We start from the raw sequence: 27,979 nt of genomic DNA, 5'->3' as shown, positions 1-27,979 counted from the left end.
TTTTTCTTAAATTCCATATATATGTGTCAGCATACAGTATTTGTCTTTCTCTTTCTGACTTACTTCACTCTGTATGACAGACTCTAGGTCCATCCACCTCATTACAAATAGCTCAATTTCATTTCTTTTTATGGCTGAGTAATATTCCATTGTATATATGTGCCACATCTTCTTTATCCATTCATCCGATGATGGACACTTAGGTTGTTTCCATCTCCGGGCTATTGTAAATAGGGCTGCTATGAACATTTTGGTACATGTCTCTTTTTGAATTATGGTTTTCTCAGGGTATATGCCCAGTAGTGGAATTGCTGGGTCATATGGTAGTTCTATTTGTAGTTTTTTAAGGAACCTCCATACCGTTCTCCATAGTGGCTGTACCAATTCACATTCCCACCAGCAGTGCAAGAGTGTTCCCTTTTTTCCACACCCTCTCCAGCATTTATTGTTTCTAGATTTTTTGATGATGGCCATTCTGACTGGTGTGAGATGATATCTCATTGTAGTTTTGATTTGCATTTCTCTAATGAGTAAAGATGTTGAGCATCCTTTCATGTGTTTGTTGGCTGTCTGTATATCTTCTGTGGAGAAATGTCTATTTAGGTCTTCTGCCCATTTTTGGATTGGGTTGTTTGTTTTTTTGCTATTGAGCTGCATGAGCTGCTTATAAATTTTGGAGATTAATCCTTTGTCAGTTGCTTCATTTGCAAATATTTTCTCCCATTCTGAGGGTTGTCTTTTGGTCTTGTTTATGGTTTCCTTTGCTGTGCAAAAGCTTTGAAGTTTCATTAGGTCCCATGTGTTTATTTTTGTCTTTATTTCCATTTCTCTAGGAGGTGGGTCAAAAAGGATCTTGCTGTGATTTATGTCATAGAGTGTTCTGCCTATGTTTTCCTCTAGGAGTTTGATAGTGTCTGGCCTTACATTTAGGTCTTTAATCCATTTTGAGCTAATTTTTGTGTATGGTGTTAGGGAGTGATCTAATCTCATACTTTTACATGTCCCTGTCCAGTTTTCCCAGCACCACTTATTGAAGAGACTGTCCTTTCTCCACTGTACATTCCTGCCTCCTTTATCAAAGATAAGGTGACCATATGTCCGTGGGTTTATCTCTGGGCTTTCTATCCTGTTCCATTGATCTATCTTTCTGTTTTTGTGCCAGTACCATACTGTCTTGATTACTGTAGCTTTGTAGTATAGTCTGAAGTCAGGGAGCCTGATTCCTCCAGCTCCGTTTTTCGTTCTCAAGATTGCTTTGGCTATTCGGGGTCTTTTGTGTTTCCATACAAATTGTGAAATTTTTTGTTCTAGTTCTGTGAAAAATGCCATTGGTAGTTTGATAGGTATTGCATTGAATCTGTAGATTGCTTTGGGTAGTAGAGTCATTTTCACAATGTTGATTCTTCCAATCCAAGAACATGGTACATCTCTCCATCTGTTTGTATCATCTTTAATTTCTTTCATCAGTGTCTTATAATTTTCTGCATACAGGTCTTTTGTCTCCTTAGGTAGGTTTATTCCTAGATATTTTATTCTTTTTGTTGCAATGGTAAATGGGAGTGTTTCCTTGATTTCACTTTCAGATTTTTCATCATTAGTATATAGGAATGCCAGAGATTTCTGTGCATTAATTTTGTATCCTGCAACTTTACCAAATTCATTGATTAGCTCTAGTAGTTTTCTGGTAGCATCTTTAGGATTCTCTATGTATAGTATCATGTCATCTGCAAACAGTGACAGCTTTACTTCTTCTTTTCCCATTTGGATTCCTTTTATTTCCTTTTCTTCTCTGATTGCTGTGGCTAAAACTTCCAAAACTAGGTTGAATAAGAGTGGTGAGAGTGGGCAACCTTGTCTTGTTCCTGATCTTAGTGGAAATGGTTTCAGTTTTTCACCATTGAGGACGATGCTGGCTGTGGGTTTGTCATATATGGCCTTTATTATGTTGAGGAAAGTTCCCTCTATGCCTACTTTCTGCAGGGTTTTTATCATAAATGGGTGTTGAATTTTGTCAAAAGCTTTCTCTGCATCTATTGAGATGATCATATGGTTTTTCTCCTTCAGTTTGTTAATATGGTGTATCACATTGATTGATTTGCGTATATTGAAGAATCCTTGCATTCCTGGAATAAACCCCACTTGATCATGGTGTATGATCCTTTTAATGTGCTGTTGGATTCTGTTTGCTAGTATTTTGTTGAGGATTTTTGCATCTATGTTCATCAGTGATATTGGCCTGTAGTTTTCTTTCTTTGTGACATCCTTGTCTGGTTTTGGTATCAAGGTGATGGTGGCCTCGTAGAATGAGTTTGGGAGTGTTCCTCCCTCTGCTATATTTTGGAAGAGTTTGAGAAGGATAGGTGTTAGCTCTTCTCTAAATGCTTGATAGAATTCGCCTGTGAAGCCATCTGGTCCTGGGCTTTTGTTTGTTGGAAGATTTTTAATCACAGTTTCAATTTCAGTGCTTGTGATTGGTCTGTTCATATTTTCTATTTCTTCCTGATTCAGTCTTGGCAGGTTGTGTATTTCTAAGAATTTGTCCATTTCTTCCAGGTTGTCCATTTTATTGGCATAGAGTTGCTTATAGTAATCTCTCATGATCTTTTGTATTTCTGCAGTGTCAGTTGTTACTTCTCCTTTTTCATTTCTAATTCTATTGATTTGAGTCTTCTCCCTTTTTTTCTTGATGAGTCTGGCTAATGGTTTATCAATTTTGTTTATCTTCTCAAAGAACCAGCTTTTAGTTTTATTGATCTTTGCTATCGTTTCCTTCATTTCTTTTTCATTTATTTCTGATCTGATTTTTATGATTTCTTTCCTTCTGCTAACTTTGGGATGTTTTTGTTCTTCTTTTTCTAATTGCTTTAGGTGCAAGGTTAGGTTGTTTATTCGAGATATTTCCTGTTTCTTAAGGTGGGATTGTATTGCCATAAACTTCCCTCTTAGAACTGCTTTTGCTGCATCCCATAGGTTTTGGGTCGTCGTGTCTCCATTGTCATTTGTTTCTAGGTATTTTTTAATTTCCTCTTTGATTTCTTCAGTGATCACTTCGTTATTAAGTAGTGTATTGTTTAGCCTCCATGTGTTTGTATGTTTTACAGCTCTTTTCCTGTAATTGATATGTAGTCTCATAGCATTGTGGTCGGAAAAGATACTTGATACAATTTCAATTTTCTTAAATTTACCAAGGCTTGATTTGTGACCCAAGATATGATCTATCCTGGAGAATGTTCCATGAGCACTTGAGAAAAATGTGTATTCTGTTGTTTTTGGATGGAATGTCCTATAAATATCAATTAAGTCCATCTTGTTTAATGTATCATTTAAAGCTTGTGTTTCCTTATTTATTTTCATTTTGGATGACCTGTCCATTGGTGAAAGTGGGGTGTTAAAGTCCCCTACTATGATTGTGTTACTGTCGATTTCTCCTTTTATGGCTGTTAATATTTCCCTTATGTATTGAGGTGCTCCTATGTTTGGTGCATAAATATTTACAATTGTTATATCTTCTTCTTGGATTGATCCCTTGATCATTATGTAGTGTCCTTCTTTGTCTCTTCTAGTAGTCTTTATTTTAAAGTCTATTTTGTCTGATATGAGAATTGCTACTCCAGCTTTCTTTTGGTTTCCATTTGCATGGAATATCTTTTTCCATCCCCTTACTTTCAGTCTGTATGTGTCTCTAGGTCTGAAGTGGGTCTCTTGTAGACAGCATATATATGGGTCTTGTTTTTGTATCCATTCAGCCAGTCTGTGTCTTTTGGTGGGAGCATTTAGTCCATTTACATTTAAGGTAATTATTGATATGTATGTTCCTATTCCCATTTTCTTAATTGTTTTGGGTTCGTTATTGTAGTTCTTTTCCTTCTGTTGTGTTTCTTGCCTAGAGAAGTTCCTTTAGCATTTGTTGTAAAGCTGGTTTGGTGGTGCTGAACTCTCTCAGCTTTTGCTTGTCTGTAAAGGTTTTAATTTCTCCATCAAATCTGAATGAGATCTTTGCTGGGTAGAGTAATCTTGGTTGCAGGTTTTTCTCCTTCATCACTTTAAGTATGTCCTGCCACTCCCTTCTGGCTTGTAGAGTTTCTGCTGAGAGATCAGCTGTTATCCTGATGGGGATTCCCTTGTGTGTCATTTGTTGTTTTTGCCTTGCTGCTTTTAATATGATTTCTTTGTGTTTAATTTTTGACAGTTTGATTAATATGTGTCTTGGTGTATTTCTCCTTGGATTTATTCTGTATGGGACTCTCTGTGCCTCCTGGACTTGATTAACTATTTCCTTTCCCATATTAGGGAAGTTTTCAACTATAATCTCTTCAAATATTTTCTCAGTCCCTTTCTTTTTCTCTTCTTCTTCTGGAACCCCTATAATTCGAATGTTGGTGCATTTAATGTTGTCCCAGAGGTCTCTGAGACTGTCCTCTGTTCTTTTCATTCTTTTTTCTTTATTTTGCTGTGCAGCAGTTATTTCCACTATTTTATCTTCCACCTCACTTATCCGTTCTTCTGCCTCAGTTATTCTGCTATTGATCCCATCTAGAGTATTTTTTATTTCATGTATTGTGTTTTTAATCGATGCTTGATTCATCTTTAGTTCTTCTAGGTCCTTGTTAACTGTTTCTTGCATTTTGTCTATTCTATTTCCAAGATTTTGGATCATCTTTACCATCATTATTCTGAATTCTTTTTCAGATAGACTGCCTATTACCTCTTCATTTGTTAGGTCTGGTGGGTTTTTATCTTGCTCCTTCTCCTGCTGTGTGTTTTTCTGTCTTCTCATTTTGCTTATGTTACTGTGTTTGGGGTCTCCTTTTTGCAGGCTGCAGGTTCGTAGTTCCCGTTGTTTTTGGTGTCTGTCCCCAGTGGCTAAGGTTGGTTTAGTGGGTTGTGTAGGCTTCTTGGTGGAGGGGACTACTGCCTGTGTTCTGGTGGATGAGGCTGGATCTTGTCTTTCTGGTGGGCAGGTCCACGTCTGGTGGTGTGTTTTGGGGTGTTTGCGGACTTTTTATGAATTGAGGCAGCCTCTCTGCTAATGGGTGGCGTTGTGTTCCTGTCTTGCTAGTTGTTTGGCATAGGGTGTCCAGCACTGTAGCTTGATGGTCGTTGAGTGAAGCTGGGTGCTGGTGTTGAGATGGAGATCTCTGGAAGATTTTCGCCGTTTGATATTATGTGGAGCTGGGAGGTCTCTTGGGGACCAGTGTCCTGAAGTTCGCTCTCCCACCTCAGAGGCACAGCACTGACTCCTGGCTCCTCAATTTGGGATGATTTGTTGTCTATTCATGTATTCCACAGATGCAGGGTACATGGAGTTGATTGTGGAGCTTTAATCCGCTGCTTCTGAGGCTGCTGGGAGAGGTTTCCCTTTCTCTTCTTTGTTCTCACAGCTCCTGGGTCTCAGCTTTGGATTTGGCCCCGCCTCTGCGTGTAGGTCGCCGGAGGGCGTCTGTTCTTCGCTCAGACAGGACAGGGTTAAAGGAGCAGCCTCTTCGGGGACTCTGGCTCACTCAGGCCGGGCGGGAGGGAGGGGCACGGAGTGCGGGGCGAGCCTGCAGCGGCAGAGGTCGGCGTGACGTTGCACCAGCCCGAGGCGCGCCGTGCGTTCTCCCAGGGAAGCCGCCCCTGGATCCCGGGATCCCGGCAGTGGCAGGCTGCACAGGCTCCCGGAAGGGCGGTGTGGACAGTGACCTGCGCTCGCACACAGGCTTCTTGGCGGCGGCAGCAGCAGCCCCAGCGTCCCACACCCGTCTCTGGGCTCCGCGCTTTCAGCCGCGACTCGCGCCCGTCTCTGGAGCTCCTTTACGCGGCGCTCTTAATCCCCTCTCCTCGCGCACCAGGAAACCAAGAGGGAAGAAAAAGTCTCCTGCCTCTTTGGCAGCTCCAGAGTTTTCCCGGACTCCCTCCCGGCTAGCTGTGGCACATTAGCCCCCTTCAGGCTGAGTTCTCGCCACCAGCCCCAGTCCTCTCGCTGCGCTCTGACCGAAGCCCGAGCCTCAGCTCCAGCGCCGTCCGCCCCGTCGGGGGAGCAGACAAGCCTCTCGGGCTGGTGAGTGCCGCTCGGCACTGCTCCTCTGTGCGGGAATCTCTCTGCTTTGCCCTACCCAGGTATGTGGGGAGTTTCTTGCCTTTTGGGAGGTCTGGGGTCTTCTGCCAGCGTTCAGTAGGTGTTCTGTAGGAGTTGTTCCACGTGTAGCTGTATTTCTGGTGTATCTGTGGGGAGGAAGGTGATCTCCGCGTCTTACTCTTCCGCCATCTTACCCGGAAGTCTGGCAGGTGGATTCTTAACCACTGCGCCACCAGGGAAGCCCCCCTACTACGTTTTTAAAAGCTGGCTAACAGTTGTTTTATTCATCTTACTGTGAAAGATTTATCTGCATAGACCAGGCTCGGCTGTGGATTATTTCCTACTGTGTCTAAAATGATAAGACTAGTTATTTCTTGTCTTCAACCCTTGTGGGGAATTAGGTGGCCATCCCTTTGCTTCTTTGGTTTCACTTTGCTTAATTCCCAGGCATTTACTATCGTCCAAATTGTGTTTGATTAGCATAAGCTAGATTTCCCACAAGAGTTGTTCTAACACATTTCTTCTGCAATCCAGGCCCACTTGGACACAGTAAGCCTCTTTCGTTCATCCAGTATGTCATTCCAATAGATACCAAAGAGAGATGCATGCGCTCCTTGGCGCTTGGCGATGACAAAGGAGTGAGGCTGTGGGATGCGGTTTAGAGACCCATGCAGGAGCAGTAAACAGAATGGCAGGAGAGGCGTCAGAGCCCTCCCGACTGCTGTCCTTAACATGCATGAGGTCAGCCCTCTGTTTAGGGACAAAAACTGGCAACAAGGGAGTTGTGATTTTTTTTTTTTTAAAGAACAAATTCGATCCAGTAAAAGAAAACTTTATTGCAGCATTTAAGAGAATCTCTTGGTTATCCAAGGACAGAAAGTGCAGAGTGAAGGCAGTTCCCTTTCAAGAGCTGCATGGCCTTTGTGTCTTGTGGTGCCTCTTTGTGTGTTTTGTGACTTTTGCCTGAGAGAGGCGGATTTTTCTGAAACTGTGAGAATCCTTTGAGATGAAGGTTGAAGGTGGGACTACCAGCCCAGGCACCCTGGGAATTGCAGCCTCTGTTTGAAGCTTTTCAGACTACACGGCTAGCAGGAATCTGGACTGCAAGCCATGTGAGGACTGGCTTAGGGCTATGAGCACTTAACTATCCACTCAGCACCAAGATCCAGAGAGACGTGATCCTTGCTACCACTTTCTGTAGAATGGGGTTTATTTCTCACTCATCTATATGTGCACTGAAAGTGTGGCGCTCTGGGGTTCCAACATTATGTGAGGGGTCTTCAATCAGATTGCCCACCTTAGGTGGGTCCCTAGCTCACTGCAGAAGCTCAGATGCTCCAGGGTTTAGCAGAAACTTTCAGGGTGAAAGCCAACTTTGGTATTCACTTACCAACCAGGGTCCCTGCTCTGATTGCATTTTTGGGATCCACAGAAAACTTTATTTTATGCCAGCTCATTTAAAGAAATTTAAAAAAAATTAGCTGCTCTTTCAGTTGTCTCCATCAGGGAGTTTTTTTGGAAGATCAGGAATTAAGCTCACAGTGTCTCTACTTCTCTATGAATATCCCTCTGTGTTCCTTTCTCTGTTAGGTCAACTTCTTTTTAGTCTTCCAGAATTCCAGGTTATTGTGGTTTGGATAACTAACGCCTTTTCAGTTCTGGTACTACTTCCGTTTCTGCCCTCACTGCTCTTTGTCCTGTCACTCCAATTCCCAAAAGAAAATTAACAAAGAAATCTAAATTTCAAGTTGAGCCATTCAGGTTCATAGGTCGTTGGTCACTGCTGTTGGGTCAGAGTCCACCCTGATTTCTGTCAGGTGTGGTCAGTGTGTGTGTGTATATGTGCGTGCACGTGCACACGCGTGTGTGTGTATGTGTGATGTGCAGGTGGGAAAGCAGTGGTAGGACCGTGTATTACAAAGCATGGCCACCATTCCTCAAAAGGGCTGTGGGCAGATGATTTCCCATAGAAGAGGGTATGGGAAGGAACCATAAAACATTTCTAGTACAAAACCTATAAGACCAATACTCCTTCCTCCCCCTTCCCTGCCTTAAAAACAACAAAAAAGATTTGTATGGATCCAGGGCAGAGACGATTTCTATCAAATCCCTTCTTAAAGTGAGATGGATGGTTCTTGCGAGGTGATAACATGACAGCCAAAGTAGAATTCTGCCTTAGGACTTAGTATTAGTGCTGTGGCCCTTAAACCCAACTCTCTGTTGATGCCATTTGAAAGACCATGAAATTATTGCAGATACCCATGAGAACCAAAATAGACTCACCAAAAGCAGTTTAGGAACTACATTAGCAACTTTTATTAAGTAGTCTTTTTAAAGTATTAACAAATGTCCAAGAGCTCATATAAGATGCATATTTGTATTTCCACACTAGTGCAATAATGAAATAAAATAAGGTACAGCATCCGTCCCACCTCTCCCTCCAGCTACTGCCACTTTACAGTTAAACTAGTTGAGAGTTGTCTATAGGCACTGCCTGCACTTTTCTAGCCTCCCGTTTTCTCCTCAAGTCACTCTAATTTGCACCACAATCCTTAGCAGAGCACAGCAACTTCATGCGAACAGAGACCGATCTGTTTTGTTCACTACTGTAGCTCCAGTGGTCTCAACAGTGCCTAACACACAGTAGGCTCTCAATGGGTATTTGTTAAAGAAATGATAACTGTAATGGAATATTAGCCACCCATTTAAATGAAGATATTTATGGAGGGTTTTCAATAATATTAGGAAATGTTTTGATAAAAGCCTAAATAGGAAAAAGGATAGAGAATAACATATTTCACATGATCTCAGCTTTTACAATGCATGGAAAAAAGACTGGAAGGAAATATGCTAAAATGTTAACAGTGGTTCTCTGGAGTGGGATTATAAATGATGAGTGCTTTCTTTTTGTCTGTTTTTTTTTTTCCATTCTGCCAGTCTCTAATAATGGTAGTGTATATCATTAAACAAAAATGAAATCTAAGCAACAATATAAAGGACATGGCTTAGTATTTCAATGTGCCTTACTTTCAGGCTCAAACAGCAAATATTATTGTACTTATTGAAGGTAATGTACTGGATAAGATCACATTTGATAAGTGCAGATTAATTGTTCAGATGATAATGGGTTTATTGTTACCTATCATTGTAATAATTTCAGTCTCATCTTCTAACCAAACAACAACCACTTTACTACAAGACAGTGGTCACAACAACAAACGTTTATTTATTGGGTGGTAACTATGTGAGGCACATACATTATCTTATTTAACTATCACACTAATCCTCTACAGGAAGTATGATTATTCCCAATGTTCAGATGAGAAAACTGAGGCTAAGCGTGTGTATGGAACTGGTCCAGGATCACACTGCTAGTAAATGATCCAGATCTAGTTCTTAACCAGAGCTCTTGGGATCATGGCTTTTCTCAGCATCCTTCCGAGTAGTTTATCCTATGTGCGGAAAGAGGATGCCAAATACAGCCTATAAACTCTACCCCGAAACCTACTGTTGCAGGAATTTTCAGGCTGCTGCACACATTGCTGTAGGTGTGTTATTTTCCCGCCTCGGTTGGCAGAAGTGACAAAAGAGTTTATGGTTGGCTTGGATCAGGCTGGGTATTGGGCTAAAATCAGACGCACTTAGTGCAAATGATTTGAAGAGTTGTCATAACTGAGGAATGTATAAAGCCAAAAATATACTTTAAAACTCTGCACTGCACACAGATAAATGGCAGCCACACAGGCTGAACTAGACCAGGACACCACATATGGGCTGCTAGGGGGTCCAGATGTGTGGGAGGACGCGTAGCATGGCAGCAGCGGCCATGACCCTTTGCCTCACGGTCTCTGGGCGTGACATTAAAAAAGAATAGAACTTTCCTCTTTTTTTTTTTTCCAATTGAGAAAGTTACATGCATATGGTAAAAAAAAAAAAAAAAAAAAGGGACCAGAGAAAAATACAGTGAAACATCATCCTCCATCCACAGCGCTCATTTCTTCTCCCCAGAGGCAACAATTGTTACCAATTTCTTTCTTTTTTTTTTTTTTTTTTTTTTTGTGGTACGCGGGCCTCTCACTGTTGTGGCCCCTCCCGTTGCGGAGCACAGGCTCCGGACGCGCAGGCTCAGCGGCCATGGCTCACGGGCCCAGCCGCTGCACGGCATGTGGGATCTTCCCAGACCGGGGCACGAACCCGCGTCCCGTGCATCGGCAGGCGGACTCTCAACCACTGCGCCACCAGGGAAGCCTAAAACTGTATTTTTTGATGATCCAGGAAGGATGGGGGGAAAGGCAAGGGACAAAGGGTACCAAATAATCAAACAGATTCCTGCTCTTTTTTTTTTTTTTTTGCGGTACGCGGGCCTCTCACTGCCGTGGCCTCTCCCGCTGCGGAGCACAGGCTCCGGACGCTCAGGCTCAGTGGCCATGGCTCACGGGCCCAGCCGCTCTGCAGCATGTGGGATCCTCCCAGACCGGGTCACGAACCTGTGTCCCCTGCATCGGGTGGTGGACTCTCAACCACTGCGCCACCAGGGAAGCCCCAGATTCCTGCTCTTGATAGTCTGTTGTGTGCATGTGTGTGTGCGTGTGTAGGGGGGTCCTGGGTAGGGTGCGGGTAGACCAGATGCAGGTGGAAGTAGGGCCTGGGGCCGGGAGAACCAAGAACCAAATACTAAAGAACTATGCTATTTTAAGCAATGTTAAAAGAACCAAAGTCCATCACAACCAAAGACCTGGAATTTGTTTGCACAGGGTTTGACCTTGGTACTTCAGTGTTAAGTGCCTTGAGTAGGTCTCATCCAGCAAAGTTGCCTGGAGAAGATGAATTTGAGATCGGCCTTAAAGGTCTGGAATTTGAGTGGGTGTAGAGGAGGGAGAAAGGCACTGTCCACAGGGACAGTCACACTCAACTGCATATTTTAGTCACTGTGAACGTGTGTGTGTGTGTGTGTGTGTGTGTGTGTGTGTGTGTGTGTGTGTGTGTGTGTGTGTGTAGGATCACCGGGGCCGGCCGGTATGAAGGTGAGAGCGTGAGGAAGTCCAAGATGACTCCCAGATTGGAAGTGGAAGGGTTATTTGTTAACTGATTAGATTTCAGACTCAAGGAGGAAGCAAAAAGAATTCATCACACCAAACGGAAAACTGATAAATGGAGATTTCTGGGGCAGGTTGGTAAAGGTAGGGCAAAGCAGTGGTTTGAGTTGAGATAATGTCTTAGATAACTCAAGAGCTGTCCCACTTTTGACTGAATTTCTCAAGAATTAAGAAAATTGCTTCACAGAAGTTATGTTCTTGCAATCATATTCTGCCAGAGGCTTCCAGCAGGTGGTATATTAGGAAAAATATTTACATAGAAGAAGATAAAGAGTCATTTTATTTTCCTCCTAATCCATGTTATACCTTAATTGCCTTATGGAAAAATCCTTTTTGCTTGGCCCTCTTTCTTGCACAGAAGTACAGATCATGAATGCTGGAAAATTGAACCGCAGTCTTCTGCCGCAGCAGGAAGATGCATTATTGTTGGGTTGGTTGTTTTATTAGAGATTTCTGCAGAGGCTGAATATCTTTATCTAAAACTCACAGAAAAGCCTCAGGCCAAGATCCTAAAAAATGAGAATTACTTACCTGGAATCTCTTTAGTTTACTCTTTTTTGCCCCTTTTCTTTCTCCCTCTTCTTATATTGCTGGTTATTTTAGTGGCTCTGTATAGTCATAATAACTTCTACCCATCCACTGTTTTAACCATGCTTAATTCAATAGAGAGAACTTGTTTGGTTTTTTTTTTTTCTTTGTGGAAATCAGGAAAGGTAGAAGATTTTCACCCAAATACAGTTTTTCCTGAATTAAGAAGGAACAATGGTCCTGAGTTCCTAGGAGAAGGTAATTTGGAGTAATCCAGACTCTAAGGAGTGTTTCAATGGAGGTATTTTCTCTGCATGCTGATTCCCCTTCTTGTAAGTTATCTCTTTATTGCAGAACCACAGACCTTGAAAGGGTCTCCGGAGGATGTGTTGGAATGGCTTGTTGCCTCAGGCAGGCAGAGACCACAAGAACGGTGTGAAGTTAGATTCTTGGCCTGAACAAACCATTCCAGGAAGGGCTCCATAAGCCTTTATTGTTCATAAATTTAAGAAGTTCTGTTAGAGATGGCCTGCTAACTTTTGCTGTCAACATTTATAGCCAGTTACTAAATCACCCTTAAAAGCTCATCACAGATCCATTTCTAGAGATGTATGCTATCCAGCAAGGTGGTGTTTTAATCACATTCTACTTTTTTATGTACCCTTATAGTACATAAAACCACATATTATGTTTCCAAAGATTTGCATCTTTGTGAGAGTTAAAATTGCACCTACGCATTTTGCATCTTTGTGAGAGTTAAAATTGCACCTACGCATTTTTCTATCGCTTTCTTTGTTACTGTTTAATACAAAGCTCATATTTACACAGGCAAAGCACATGTAATCACTGGTAATTTAAGCTTATAAGCACATCACTTGACAAACACAAGTAACTGAGGAAAAATAATTTGGGGGAACTTGTAGTACCCAGATTTCTTTAAATCTTCTTTTTTAAAATAAGGAAATAGTTTCCTGTGTCCAGTCTGATTATAGAAAAAAAAATGCTGAAGTTGGCCTTCAACCTCCCTAGCCTCTTCTTCTTTTTTGAGGTTCTTGAGACTCTCTTTTCAAGTATCCAGTGCCCCGGGGAGCTCTGTATTCCAGTTTTCAAATGAATGCCTGGCAAGGGTCCTGCCAGTAATCATTTACATCATAGTGTAAATAAGGTGAAATTCAAAGAGCTGCTTTAAGGGGCGGTTGCTATTTGGAGACCTTCTGTTTGTGGAATATGTTTAGGCAATTCTGGTGTCTCTGAGCAAGTGAGGGAAGTGCTCTGGGGGCTCCTGAAATCCCAACCCACAAATGGCCTTGTTTTTCCCTTTCTTTTCTTCTACTTTAAGCCGCTAAGGGAAAACTATTTGTTGAGTCCTATCTACTAGCTCTAAGAATCTCAAAGCTATTTCTTGTCCTGTAGTAACAGTCCAGGTGTATGTATACTGTTTACTAGATGGCAGGCACACTGACTCACAGTGATACCACGGAGGATAATTATTATCACCCTATGTATGGGTGAGGAGATTGAGGCATGAAAAGGTTAAGTAACTTGCCCAAGGCCAAGTAGGTGGAGCTAAGTGGGTGGAGCCAGGTTCAATCCAGGCAGTCAGTAGGGCTCCAGAACACTTTGCAAGCTGCCCTTCCAGTAGATATCTACTCTGATACCTTTAGTTTTTGCCCACAAGTGTTACTTTTATTATGTTGCATGATTTCTAACATTTTTAAAGTGTTTTTCACCCAAAATAAATATCATCCTATAGTGAGTATCTAGTCTAGGATATACAAAGAATTAGTTCCCAGCCCTTGTATGTCAACTCCCATTAGTAGAGCCCAATGTCACTGGTTGAAATTTTCTTATAGAAGCCCAAGTTCTATTGACCAGAAACAGATGACATATCTAATTTTTAACTTTTCAGGAAAGGTATTTCATACTCCACCATGAGTTTGTGATCCATGGTGACCCTTTCTGCCCAATCTATTTTTTTTTTAAGATTGGAAAGCTATTTGTTAAGTTTTTAATTGTAGTATAGTTGATTTCAATGTTGTGTTAGTTTCTGCTGTACAGCAAAGTGAATCAGTTATACATATCCATATAGCCACTCTTTTTAAGATTTTTTTCCCATATAGGCCACTACAGAGTATTGAGTAGAGTTCCCTGTGCTATACAGTAGGTCTTTATTAGTTATCTATTTTATATATAGTAGTGTGTGTGTATATGTCAGTCCCAATCTCCCAATTTATCCCTCCCTCCCTTACCCCCTGGTAACCGTAACTTTGTTTTCTACATCTGTAACTCTATTTCTGTTTTGTAGATAAGTTCATTTGTATGCTTTTTTAGATTCCACATACAAGCGATATTATATGATATTTGTCTTCATCTGTCTGACTTACTTCACTCAGTATGACAATCTCTAGGTCCATCCATGTTGCTGCAAATGGCATTATTTCGTTACTTTTTATGGCTGAGTAATATTCCATTGTATATATGTACCACATCTTCTTTAACCATTCCTCTGTCGATGGACATTTAGGCTGCTTCCATGTCCTGGCTTTTGTAAATAATGCTGCAGTGAACATTGGGGTGCATGTATCTTTTCGAATTATGGATTTGCCCAATCTATTCTTGATACCTCTGGCTTCGCTTTATATCCCTAAACCTTATATGGCAGACTTGGCATTTGTGGAGATTACGGTAGTGGGATTTTGTGTGTGTGTGTGTGTGTGTGTGTGTGTGTGTGTAAGTGACCCAAACAGGAAGTCACTTGTCATTTTACTGAAGCAAATATTTGAGTTTCAAAGACTGCAAGGCTAGTGTCCAGAACCTGTTATGTAGGAAGTGTCTGTCCTGTCCTAGAACCATATCCCAGTGGGGATTTGTTTTATCTAAAAGGGTATTTGCAAATTTGGGAATTTGAGAAGGTCTCAACAATCATCCCTCACTAATATCACAAGACACTGTACTGAAATCACAGTTTTCAAGTATATTCTGTTTTTAACGGACTATTTCTCTAATGTTTACCATTGCTTTTTTGTTATTGTTTTAGTCTGAGTAAACTTTACTGAATATAATATATTAATATGATCAGGCTGCTATAATAAAATATCATAGACTGGTGGCTTAAACAACAGACAACTATTTCTCATAATTCTGAAGGCTAGGAAGTCCAAGATCAAAGTGTTGACCCATTCAATTCCTGCTGAGAATCCTCTTCTTAGCTTGCAGACAGCCACCTTCTCACTATGTCCTTACATGGCAGAGAGAGAAAGAGAGACCAAGCTCTCTGTTATGTTTTCTTATAAGAGCACTAATCCCATCATGGGGGCCCCGCCCACATGATCTCATCTAAATCTAATCACTGCCGAAAAACTCCATCTCTAAGTTCCATCACATTTGGGGTTAGGACTTCAACATATGAATTTGGGGGGAGGGGACACAATTCAGCCCATAGGGTATAACATAAAATACTATTGTAAGTATATGAATTGTAAATATACAACTCAAAATATTTTCACAAGGTGGCCAGACCTGTGTAGCCAGGGTATAGATCAAGAAACGGAATACTACCAGTACTTGTCCTGCCTTAAAGGTAGCACTATCCTGACCTCGAATACCATTGATTAGTTTTGCCTGTTTTTGAGCTTTTAAGTATTCCATGAAGAATATTCATAGCAGCACTTTTCACAATAGCCTAAAACTAGAAGTAACTGGGTGAACGTGTGTACCTGTTTCTGTTAGCTATAGACCTGGCTGTGGGATCACTGAGACGTCGGGTATATGTATGGTCAGCTTTATTGCCAAACAATTCCCCAAATTGGTTGAACCAATTTACATCCGCATCAGTTTGAGAGTTCGTATTGTTCCTTATCTTCACCAAGCTTTTTTTTCTTTTTTTTTTTTTTTGCGGTACGCGGGCCTCTCACTGTTGTGGCCTCTCCCGTTGCGGAGCACAGGCTCTGGACGCGCAGGCTCAGCGGCCATGGCTCACGGGCCCATACTCTCTGCAGCATGTGGGATCTTCCCGGACCGGGGCTCGAACCCGTGTCCCCTGCATCAGCAGGAGGACTCTCAACCACTGCTCCACCAGGGAAGCCCTTCACCAAGCTTTTGTATTGTCAGTCTTTTTCATTTTAGCCATTCTGGTGGTGTATAATGGTATCATATGTGGTTGTAATTTGTGGTTCCCTGATGGCTAATGAAGTTGAGCATCTTTTCTTTTCTTTTTTTTATTACAGTTGCTTTTAATTAGGATTCCATGACTTTTAAGCAGCCCAACTCCACTTTGTGTCATCTGGGACAAAAGCATATAATTTTAACCCCAGCCTTCATTTTGATGATACTCTGTGGTGCTTGGTTTTGGGTCTGGCTTTTGACCATTTAGGTGCTAAACCATATCTTGATCAGTAATTGCTAAGAATATCATGTAGACCAGCATTGAATTACTTGAGAAAATTAGCTCTAATTCTGCTTCCTTTATCCACATACCATGTAGATCAATTCTGTGGCTGAAGGGCTATATGGGCCCTCCTATCCTGGCTCTTCATGGAGGCATGTAAGGTTATTTGAACCTGATGCTTCTCTAGGTGCCCTTCAGATAGATAGTTTGATAATTTTTCCACGTGCCTCCATAGGAATTATTGTTGGGGAGGTGAGTTTATAATTGTCATGTTTCTTCCTACCTTCTCTGGAACTGTCAGAGCAGTAAGACTGTTTATTGGTAGAGGCCAGTAGCATTAACTGCTTTTAGTGTTGCCATTGCCCGGGTCCTTCCTCTAAAATAGTTCTTTCTCCTTTTTGTTATGTCTGTTTGAAAATCTCAAGTTTCTCAGATGACTAGCATCCTCGTGGTGCAGTCAGTTAGTTGCAGTGTACCAACAGAGATGATTATGAAATTCAAGGCAAAGATGCTGACTCTTGTCAGGCGTGGTCTCAGGTGTCTGCATGGTAATCCCATGGAGTGATGTATAACTTTCTTCCCAAAAGGAGCCACTCTCATAACACATTTTCCAGGGGAATTTGAATTCATTTGAAAATGACACATTGGAACCACTTTGGACTTTGTAAACTACATGTTCAAATGAGTAAAGTTGTCTTTCCTTAAAAAATGTGTTGTTCGGGCCTCCCTGGTGGCGCAGTGGTTAAGAGTCCGCCTGCCAATGCAGGGGATACGGGTTCGTGCCCCGGTCTGGGAGGATCCCATATGCCGCGGAGCGGCTGGGCCCGTGAGCCATGGCCGCTGGGCCTACGCATCCGGAGCCTGTGCTCCGCAACGGGAGAGGCCACAACAGTGAGAGGCCCGCATACCGCAAAAAGGAAAAAAAAAAAAAATGTGTTGTTTGCAGTGCTTTATATTTGGAATAACTCTTTGTAAAAATATTGGTCTTAATATATTTGCATAACTTGCAAGTTTAGACTTCTCTTTGAGTTTTTGTGTTTAGATTTGCTATCACAGAATTCATGTTTTTAACTTCCAGGAGAGAACAACAAATTGAATGACCCACTTGCTTCCTACCAGGTAGTTTTTCGGATGTCTGAGATTTGAAAATGTACTTCACTTCGATTAGAAGTGTGTTCTTGTATTTTCTGTTAACCAAGTACCAGATAATTATTATACACATCTTCTAGGGGTGAGTGAGTTTTCTAGCCGTGGCTGATTCATTTTGGGACCCCTGCTGAGATGGTCATTAAGAAATTGCAGCCAGTTAGAACTGCTCTATTCGGCATGGAATCAAGACCACTTTATTTCTCTTGGACCAAGAAGCTAAGACCACATATGTGGCATGTACACCCCCCAAAAAAAACAACAACAATGAAGAGAAGAGAATGCTTGCCAAGCAGTCTAGGCTTGAATCAACTGCTTCTCAGTAAACTCCATGCCCTAGAAGGCATCTCCACCATACTCTGATTCTCTTGACCCATCTTGGTTCCATGATGGACAGCAGGTTTGCTATTAGAGCTCTGTTTTAGCTCTTGTTACTGACTTACACGTGGTTAAGTTTGACTGTCCTGCTGATTGGAGTATGTGTGCTCAGCTGTGGTAGTCACGTGCTTGTCAGAGGAATGGAAAAACACAGCATTGAGTGGTGGTTTTCACTGTGGATTCAGAGATCAGAGACTCTTTAGGTAAATAATTGTCAAGCAACAGACAACTTTTGTGAGATGAATAAATATGGCAACTTAGATTTTTATGAGCTACTGTAAATCTTTTCTGCATTGTGCTTTGAAAAAATGTTTTCAGATTTTCCTCCTTCCCATAGCCCATTAAATACTTGGAAATAATTGACTTTAGATGATTAAGCATAGCTTCTCCAGCTTAGTTGTTGAGAGAGTTGTCATCTCAAATCACATTTTTCGATTTCAAAGAAATAAAACAAAATTTACATTTGGAAGTAATTTGTCATTAGCCAAAGCAACAGTCTGCTTGGGTCACATTTTATTTTTTCTCTCTCTCTCTATAGACCGCCTATATTTCCACTTGGAAATTCACACACTGTTTCCTCTCAGAGGAGTTTATCAGTAGGCAGAAGGTTAAGAAGCCAAATTAGCTTGCTTTGAGAGTATCTCTCAGTTACTGCAGGAGGGTGGGGAGAACTGGTTAAACCATGGCCTCCTGATAGTGGATCTGAAACTCTAGTATTCATGAGAAGTACCTGATATAGAAAATGTAATTTGTGAGTCCCACCTACAGAGATTCTGATTTCTTAGGTCTGGGGTGAGCCTTGGCAATCTACACTTTTTAGCAAGCACCCCAATAACTCTAATGTGCATGGTCCAAGACCACATAATGTTGAATACTGATCTTATAGAACATGATGTCAGGGTCCTAAAGCAGGCGAGAAGACTGGCCATTGTGAATGACATTAATATTGTGATTAAGAGAACAAATGTCTCTTTAGTTCTAACTTTCTAAACTGTATGTCTTAGGCTGGATTCCCTAGGAGGAGAGCCTGACACCAGCGTTTGGGTGTATGTGATTCATTGGAGTGGTCTCAGGAAAAAGAGAATAAGGGAAGTAGCACAGGGCAAGTTAGAGCACTAAGCAAGGATGTGGTCTCAGCTGGAGGCCAGCTTTAACTTGATCCCACAGGGAGCTCTGGGCATGAATTGTGCCACATGGCTGATCCCACCTTGGGGAAAGAAGCCTAGCTTTTTGTACCCCTTGTCAGCCAGTCACTGGTTGTGAGCTACCCTGGAATGGGTGATATAATCTCTTGGATGAAGTGATTCCTATTCTGCAGAGGGCAGTTCTCCAGGGAGGGAGCCTCTGGAGCCATTAGTAACCAACACTCATGGCAACTAGGGAATGAATGCACCAGCCAGGTAAAAGGGATCCAGGAGGGGTACCAACAGCATCCATTACATTATGACAACCTGGAGTCACATGAGGGGCCTTTCACACTATGGTTCCCATTCTTGGTCACCTTGGCCACTCTTGCTGTCATACCTTATATGCTTGCTACTCTTACGATGTTTTTTATAATTACAAGGGAAAACGTGGACAGCAGGTATACTTGGCTTTTTGTTTTTCTAATATTTTCCCTCTGGTGCTTTAGTAAATATTGTCATCCTGCAGCAAAGTGGAGAAAATATGGCAACCTCCTTTGTCAATTTTTTCTCCTATTCCCAATAAAAGAAATGATGACTTCAGATATTGAATTGTGAATCCTCAGGCTGTCGTGAAATCTTAATGTGTTTTACTCGAAACTTCATTTGCAGATGACTCTGTCTCATGCTTCTTGTAACAGTATTGCTTGTGGAGGATGTTCCTTTGTTAGGATTTTCAATGAGAAATAGGCTGTTCTGGAGACAATTGAACTGGTTTTCGTTGGTTACTTGGCTTTATTAAATAAAACAGCCTCTTCTAAACTATGTTCTGTGGAACGTTAGTGTCTTTTGTACTGTGTTCTCTAGAAAATAAGTCCTATGGTCAAATAATTTTGGAGGCGAGGCACTCTATATACTATATTTCCTTCTAGGAGATTCGCAAAGCACTTTGACCTGTTGAAAGCTCATATCCTGCAGGAAAGAAAACTACATTTGTTTGGCTGATTATTTCCCAAACCTATTTGTTCATGGAGCCACTTATCATGGCTACTTCCTTCCTTTTTATTTTTTCGGAATACACATTAACCGCTTACAGAACTAATTTTCCGTAGAACACAGTTTGGAGAATACTGAAATAAAACTTTATTCCTCATCGTGTATTATCAGGGCTTTATAAGCAGCAAAGAACTGGTTCCACTCTTTCATCTTGATAACTTATCTACATGCAAGGCAAGTGCAAAGCAGATGTGGGGATCAGAATAGTCTCTGGGGAAAAGGATAGTTTATTTGTTTGCTGTGCTGAAGGGGCCATAAAAACAGTAATGTACTTAATGAGGCCTCACCATGGATATATTAGTCTCCATAAAACATTTTATTTAGCCTAACGTACAGGTACATAATGGCCAGTGAGTTTCACAAACAGCTAGTCCCCAGCTTCTAATGTTTATGAAGCGTCTGTTCTTTTTGGAGTGACTTTGCCAGGGAGGGTCATGCAAGATTAAAAAGATAAGAGTATTAAAAATTCAGCCAAGACACACCAGGGCTGCCCTGATGATAACAACTATGGTGTAATGTTTCTCAATTCATATAGATTCCCCATCCTGTTCTCAGTAAAAGATAACCCAGCCATTTCCCAACAACCTTTCATTAAAATATTACTTGGATTGTCATGGGTATATGGCATTTCCTTTTTGCATAAGACAAACCCTCTGTGAGTTGAATTTTTCTAAGAAATTTTGAATTGTAAGAGACAGAAGTGAATGAATATTTATATAAAAGAAACATTGTAAGTCCTCACTTATACAGTTTACAGAGAACTCCCCCCGCCACTATCACTTTTGTACTTAACAAAAACCCTGTGAGGATGGCGGTATTACAGGCACCACAAGTGGCCAAGGACTCTTGGAAAGCTGGCCAGAGCAGCCTTACAGCATCCAGAAACTTTATTTGGATTCACCATAACCAGTATCCTAAGCGACAGGCTCTCCTGGGTTTGATTTCTTGCTCTGTAAGAAAATTCTAGAAGGAAATCACGACAAGATTTTTCTCTCATTTGCTCTTACTTCCTTCATGCTTAGTTATGTTCAACCAGCTTATCATCTAGACTCAGCCACAAGCTTACTGGTTCTTAATCCATTGCTTAGCAATAGTCACCTCTTGGATCATGAGAGGTGGTAAGATTCTAGGGTATGTGTGTGAGTGTGCAAACATTTAGGAACTGGTGGGGGATGAAGTACTCAGAGACCATATTTAGACAGAGTTCTGTATTCCCTGCTGAGGAATGTGGATTTTCTCTAATAGGAAGCCAGAGGAACCTAGGATTTTGGGTGCCTTGGGCAGGGTAGAAGAGGGTTTGATAACACAGACCCCAGGGAGGAGGCTGTTAACATGAATACGGTGGACAGATGATGAGGATCTGGGAAATGGATTTGGCTGAGACAATGGAGGGGATTCCTGAGGTGGAATTGACCAGTCTGGGAGGTAAGGGAGATACAGAAACTAAGGATATAAATGAGATTTCTAGTATTGGTGACCTCTAATGCTATTATCAGAGAAAAGAACATGGGGGAGAGAACTGGGTTGGTACAGTGGGAGTGTGGGAGAGTCAAAAAGATAGAAGTCACTTTAAGATATGGTAAATTTGAAGTGAAACATTTAGAAACGTTTAGAAAGCAGCTAACACAACACTATAAACCAACTATACTTCAATTTTAAAAAATTAAAAAAAAGAGAGCAGTTTGAAATATCACTTCAAATTACAGAGAAAGAAAACAAAACCTGATATTTAGATCTAGAGTTCGACAGTGTTAAAGACCTAGGACACGGACAAAAGCATCCAGGAAGAGGGTGGCTCCAGAATGAATCAGCCCACACAACTCACAAAAGTTAGAACTGTCATGTGTTTTTACAATTTGTAAGTCAACTTCATTTCATACAGAGCACCCCTCCTTTTAGTCCGGGGGGAAACTTAATTTCATTTATTTGAGTTTCCCTTCCTCTTATGCTGTGCTGAGGCATCAGGGTACAGAGCAGTGATCTGGTCCTTTGTCATCTATCAGGGAGGTTACTGCTGAGGCTGTCATCCTTTCTACTAGATCCCTTTTTCTCTGCCATGGCTATGCCATGTGATGCTGCCTGTGGTTTTGTCTGAGTAGCTTAAAGTCCACCCAGCCCTTCCACTTGGACTTTTGCTGTCAAGACTGTGGGAGCATGAGGGAAGCATGTCTGCTCTGGGACCCTTTGGTATCTTTCTTCCTTCCTGTCCTTCCTCTAGCCCAGGGACATCTCTTTCTAGGGCAGAGAAGGAAGGAAGGATGAAGCCCCCTTCTTCTCGCTTCTCACACACTCTCCCATCTTCTCCCCGAACCACCAAGTTCTCTTAAAGGCTTAAACTTGTTTTTGTGTGTTGCGGGGAAGTGAGAAGGACTTGCGCTATTTCTGCTTTTGACCCCAATGCATGCCTTCTGGAACTTGTGGCATATCAAGACTGCTACCAGCCTAAACTGGAGGATGGAAACATACAAATACAGATACAGAGAGAAAAAAGATTAATATCTGAAAATACTATCTAGCCGCAGCGTTCAAGTGAGAAAAGAAAACAAGCAGGCTGTGGGTTCCAGAGTGTAGAGCCACGAGAGAACAGAAAGATGGCATCCAGGGAAGAAGCCAGAAGGCTCCCAGAGGGTACAGCAAAAGCACCGCTCTCGGGCTGCCAGCACACAAGGCATGGCCCCGGCTGCAATATAATGGGACAGGTCAGAGGAGGGCAGGCGGGCTTAGAGCCCAGGGCTTTAAAGTATGCCTGCAGGGCTTCCCTGGTGGCGCAGCGGTTGGGAGTCTGCCTGCCGATGCAGGGGACACGGGTTCGTGCCCCGGTCCGGGAAGATCCCACATGCCGTGGAGCGGCTGGGCCCGTGAGCCATGGCCGCTGAGCCTGCGCGTCCGGAGCCTGTGCTCCGCAACGGGAGAGGCCACAGCAGTGAGAGGCCTGCGTACCGCAAAATAAATAAACAAACAAACAAACAAATAAATAATAAATAAATAAATAAAAATAAAGTATGCCTACAGCCCCGCCTGTGGTTGCGAGGAAGCGTCAGTCAGCTTGGGTTCAGGTGGAGCCACGTCCGCCGTGTGCATAATTATGTCATGTCACTTAAGTGTTTTCCTGCGCTTCTCTGTTTCTCCAGTGGTCTCCCTCCCTGGACTACAAGTTCCTCAGGGACAGAGCAATGCACATTCTTATATCCTCAGCCCTGAGCACAATGTCTGACACATAGTAGATTCCTTATTCAGATTTAATGAACGACTAAGAGCCAAGGTTTTCCAAGAGGGTCAGCATTTTATCTGCCCGGCCGTGGGGCTGAAATAATTCAAGACCTCAGAGGAATTTCCCTCTGTTGCTGTGCTGGACTAAAGCAAGAGATCTGGCTCCTATGCTGATGAGTCTAGTAATCTCTTTTCCTTGTTTCCAGTGATAATGGTCCCAAGGTACCCATTGGGAGCTGTTTGTTTAGGTCCAGTGGAGTTTGAGCATTTACTGTTTTTACCCTCTCATTTGTATCCTAATGTAGACATTGGGGTCATTATATGTTTGAGAGAAAATTTAGATCATGGGTTCAATTCAGAAATAAAGAAATGTGTCACAGGTCTACATATTCCCTGCACAAGGCATGAGAGAAATTGCTGTAAAGAGAAGGACTATAAACACCCAGGTCTTATTTTTTAAGATCTTCCAGTCTAGTAGAGTAGAATAAGGTAAGTCAAGAAATAGCTATAACTTTGGAAAAATAAATGTGCAAGTGTTGAAAAGATAAAGTATTGGAGGACAGAGGGTTTCTACTGAACTCAAATCACAGATTACACAGAATTTCCCATTTCTTAGGTATCCCATTTATTTTACTGAACCTTGCAAAGTAGAAAGACACTTCATTTTTTTTTTTTTTTTTTTTTTTTGCGGTACGCGGGCCTCTCACTGTTGTGGCCTCTCCCGTTGCGGAGCACAGGCTCTGGATGCGCAGGCTCAGCGGCCATGGCTTACAGACCCAGCCGCTCTGCGGCACATGAGATCTTCCCGGACCGGGGCACGAACCCGTGTCCCCTGCATTGGCAGGTGGACTCTCAACCACTGCGCCACCAGGGAAGCCCGACACTTCATTTTTATAGTATACTTACCCTCTGCAAAAAAATCTTGGAAGGGCTTCCCTGGTGGCGCAGTGGTTGAGAATCTACCTGCCAATGCAGGGGACACGGGTTCGAGCCCTGGTCTGGGAGGATCCCACGTGCCGCGGAGCGACTGGGCCCGTGAGCCACAACTACTGAGCCTGCGCGTCTGGAGCCTGCGCTCTGCAACAAGAGAGGCCGTGATAGTGAGAGGCCCACGCACCGTGATGAAGGGTGGCCCCCACTTGCCACAACTGGAGAAGGCCCTCACACAGAAACGAAGACTCAACACAGCCCTAAATAAATTAATTAATTAAAAATAAAAAAGTAATAGCCCAAAGGAGTAATTTATATAAAAAAACATCTTGGAAGCACAAAATAAAATGTACAGGTGGGGTCTGGGTTATACCAATGGTTATATACCAACAAAGAAGAAAGGCATAAGGAAAGGAAGGAAGATTATTGAAGAGGAGCCAGGACTCACTGTTTCCATTTATGGTGAAGTGTATGATTTTTGCCAAGGGATTACACACAGCAGACTGACTCATTTTTTAGCTTCTAAATCAAAGTTGGAGAGGTACATGGTTTGGAGCCATTTCAGCTGTGTTTGAAGTTGCTCAGAGACCCTTAGGTGAAGGGTGGTATGTAAATCTAAATATTCTTGTTATTTCATTATTGTTGTGATGAGTTATGTTGCCAGGAATACCAGCTGTTGGAATCAGGCTGGGGCCACAAAGAGGATGCATAGTCACCTAAAGATTGTATTTCACAGCTGTAGCCACCCCAAAGAACTTCTGGCAGAGGATCTTCAGCTGTAAATTTATAACCTTCAGAGGCATCCAAGCTTTGTTGAAAAAAGTCCCTCGAAAATATGTTCTTCTAAATGTCTGGCTTCTGATAGAATCTTATTTATGTATTTTTAGTATGCATGGGTGTGGGGAAGGGGCTGAAAAGGAAGGAGAGAATATCAAAAGCACTTTGAAGGACCTGTAGATTCTTCTTTGTTTTTCTTTCCCCCTAACAAGCCAATTTTTGGGTTGCTTATGAAACTAGCCTTTTGGGTTGAAAGAGCTAGTGAAGTCATATTTATTGAGTGCCGTCATATTTATTGAGTGCCGGCATATTTATTGGACCAGGGCTGGTGCTTTGGGGACTACAAAATAGATGTCTAAGGTTGACCCTTGCGATTTTGGAATGTCTAGCTAGAGGAAAAAGACCAAGCTGTGAAAAACAATAGGAGACCTTCCTTAGAAGGGGAACTATCGTTCAATGGTGGGGTGCGATTTGGAGTATCTGGGCTAGAGAGGGCAGGGTAGGGGCTCAGATGAGGTCTCTGAGAGGCTCCCTGCTGTTCTAGAAATGGAAATGACCCTCATGGGGAAAATCCCCCTTGTTCATTTTAACAACAGAACCACCAGAGGAAGGAAAGAGGCGTGGAAATGCTGCCCTGCTGCCCAGGAGGTGATGGGAGCCTCCTCCTTGGTACCCAGGCACCCAAAGCACACTGTGGCTTTGGCTGCAGAAGCTGGGGATGTGCCCAGGTGCCCAAGATGGAGGATCTGGCCATGGGGGAAAACAGACACCAAAGCTGAGAGCTCATTTCACTGGGATCCCTTGCTCTTCCTGGTGTGAAACCCAGACCATGGAGCTGGGAGCCATGGCCTCGTCCGCTGGTCACAGCCCCTTTCTCAGACTTAGTGGAGCTGTCGGAGGGGTGGCTGCTCATGAGTGGTGACCTGGGAGCTTTTGGGGGCGGGTTGGGCAGCATTATGTTCTCTGATTGGCATCTGGGAAGACCGCCCATGGCAAGGGCACTCCAAAGTGATCAGGTTAACCTCTCTGCCCAAGCTGGATGCCCAAGCCGGCACATCTGGACCCTATCCAGGAAGATTTGTTTTGCCAGGTCACCAGCCTCTGAGGGTAACGGGGCCACATGAGCACATTATACCTAACTTGCCCGTCTCACTGCATCTGCTCACACGGCTTACTGGGTGACTGCCAAATGCCCCACAGGGATCTTGGGAGTCCTCAGGAGGTGCCTGTCCCGTGCTCATGAGCAAGGTCAGTCAGCAGTCACTATTTCTACATCACAGACTCCTGCCCTGATCCAACCAGGGCAATCACATCCTCTTCTAGCACTTGTCTTCCTCTGGACACGACCCCATGTGCTGGAGCTCCCAAGGTGCCCAGCTGTGGAGGGGTCTGTCCAGGGATCTCCCCACTTTTGGGGCACATGCTGTTAGAGGGATTCCAAGGTAGGACTGTCCTTGGGCTGAGTGCCCCTGCGGAGTTCTCAGTGAATTAGCTCTTGTGGTTTTCACTTGTATTAATACTTCCCTTTGACATGGGCCTCAGACAGAGGCCAACAGGGATTTGGAGTGAGAACAGTTCTGAGGGGCATCCTGTGTGCTGCGCATCTGGTATGCTCTCCTTGCCTTCTGAGGACCAAGGCTCTGCCACTGGGTCCAGCTGACTGTGTCTGGGTCCCTCCCTCTTGGTTCAGATGTCCTACCCAGGAGACTCCTCAGCCCCTCAACCAACTAGTTCACTAGACAGCCCCTCTGAGGAGGACATAGCTGGGAACTCACTTTTTTTTTTTCCTGAGGGAGAGAGGACTAAGGCTACTTCTATTTTTGAAAATTATTAAAAAATTAATATTTCAAGTAAAGTAATATGTGTGTGAAGCCTTAAAATGAAAAATTACAGTCACCTGCTCTATCCCATTCAATTCCAGATCCTAACCCCAGAGGTGACCATTGTCAAATCCAGTTGTTTCTTCTGGTATGTATCATCATGTTTCTAAGTAATATGTTTATATCACCCAGTTTTTTTTATTATTGAAATATAGTTGATTTACAATGTTGTGTCAATCTCTGCTGTACAGGAAAGTGACTCAATTATACACATATAGACATTCTTTTTTATATTCTTTTCCATTATAGTTTATCACCATATTTATCACCATCAGGATATTGATTATAGTTCCCTGTGCTATACATTACGGCCTTGTTGTTTATCCATTCTAAATGTAATAGTTTGCATCTGCCAACCCCCAAAAAAGCCAGCTCTTTCTAGCTTACTTCACTTAGTATGATCATCTCTCGTTGCATCCGTGTTGCTGCAAATGGCATTCTTTCATTCTTTCTTATGGCTGAATAATATTCCATTGTATATATGTACCACATCTTCTTTATCTATTCCTCTGTCAATGGACATTAGGTGGTTTCCATGTTTTGGCTATTTATGTCACACAGTTTTGATTTCATAGTTTTGGACATCATCCCTTAATTTCTTGTCATAGTAAATGAGAGCTTACTGTTATGTACACATCCCCAGTTCCTATTCCACCTGCCCCCCATGGCAGTATCACGAATTTTGCTTAAATCAATCGTCAGGGCTTAGAGTATTATGACTTGCAGTATGGCGGGCGGGGATGATACAGGATTCCAATCAGGTTGTGTATAGATTTGGCCCAATGTCTTGTTTTCATCCCTGACATGCCCTCTGCCTCCTATAACCTGGGCCATACGTCACACACGTCTGTAGTTCTGGGTATCGGGTAATCTCACCTCTTTTCGGTATTCCCCTCTGTGGAAGCTAAGCTGTGCTTTCCTCCTCTCTGCTGAACCAAAACCACACGTCCATCCTTTGACCGTTTTTCAAACATGCGTTGAAATTTCTCATCTGTTGGCATCTCTTCGACTGGTCATTTGTTCTTTTGGGCTAAAATCTTTTAAATGCCTTTACTGTCATTTGCTGGAACTTAGGATACAGTCATAGGTAGTATCAATCTGCCGTGTTCAGTCTGCTCTACTGCATTTTGGAGACCTCCTCTGACTCGTGTTATGTTAGAGTCCTAGTTCCTGCTCACTTCGAGCCTAACTGTGTGACATTGAGTAAAACTCTCGGACCCTCTGGGCTTCAGTTTCTCACCTGTATAGGCAGCGATAAAAACCTTAAACAGCAGAGCGAGTGCCTGTTTTGTCAAGTCCATGTTGAAATGAGATTGGCTACATGGGAACGCCCTGGAAAAAACAAAAGTGGGATGAAAATTAAAACCATTGGGAGTAAAACTAAGAAACAGAGAGAACCTCTTTTTACA

This window comes from Mesoplodon densirostris, chromosome 12, assembly GCF_025265405.1.
Source record: "Mesoplodon densirostris isolate mMesDen1 chromosome 12, mMesDen1 primary haplotype, whole genome shotgun sequence".
Taxonomy (NCBI): Eukaryota; Metazoa; Chordata; class Mammalia; order Artiodactyla; family Ziphiidae; genus Mesoplodon; species Mesoplodon densirostris.
Note: the sequence above shows the minus strand (reverse complement) of the source record.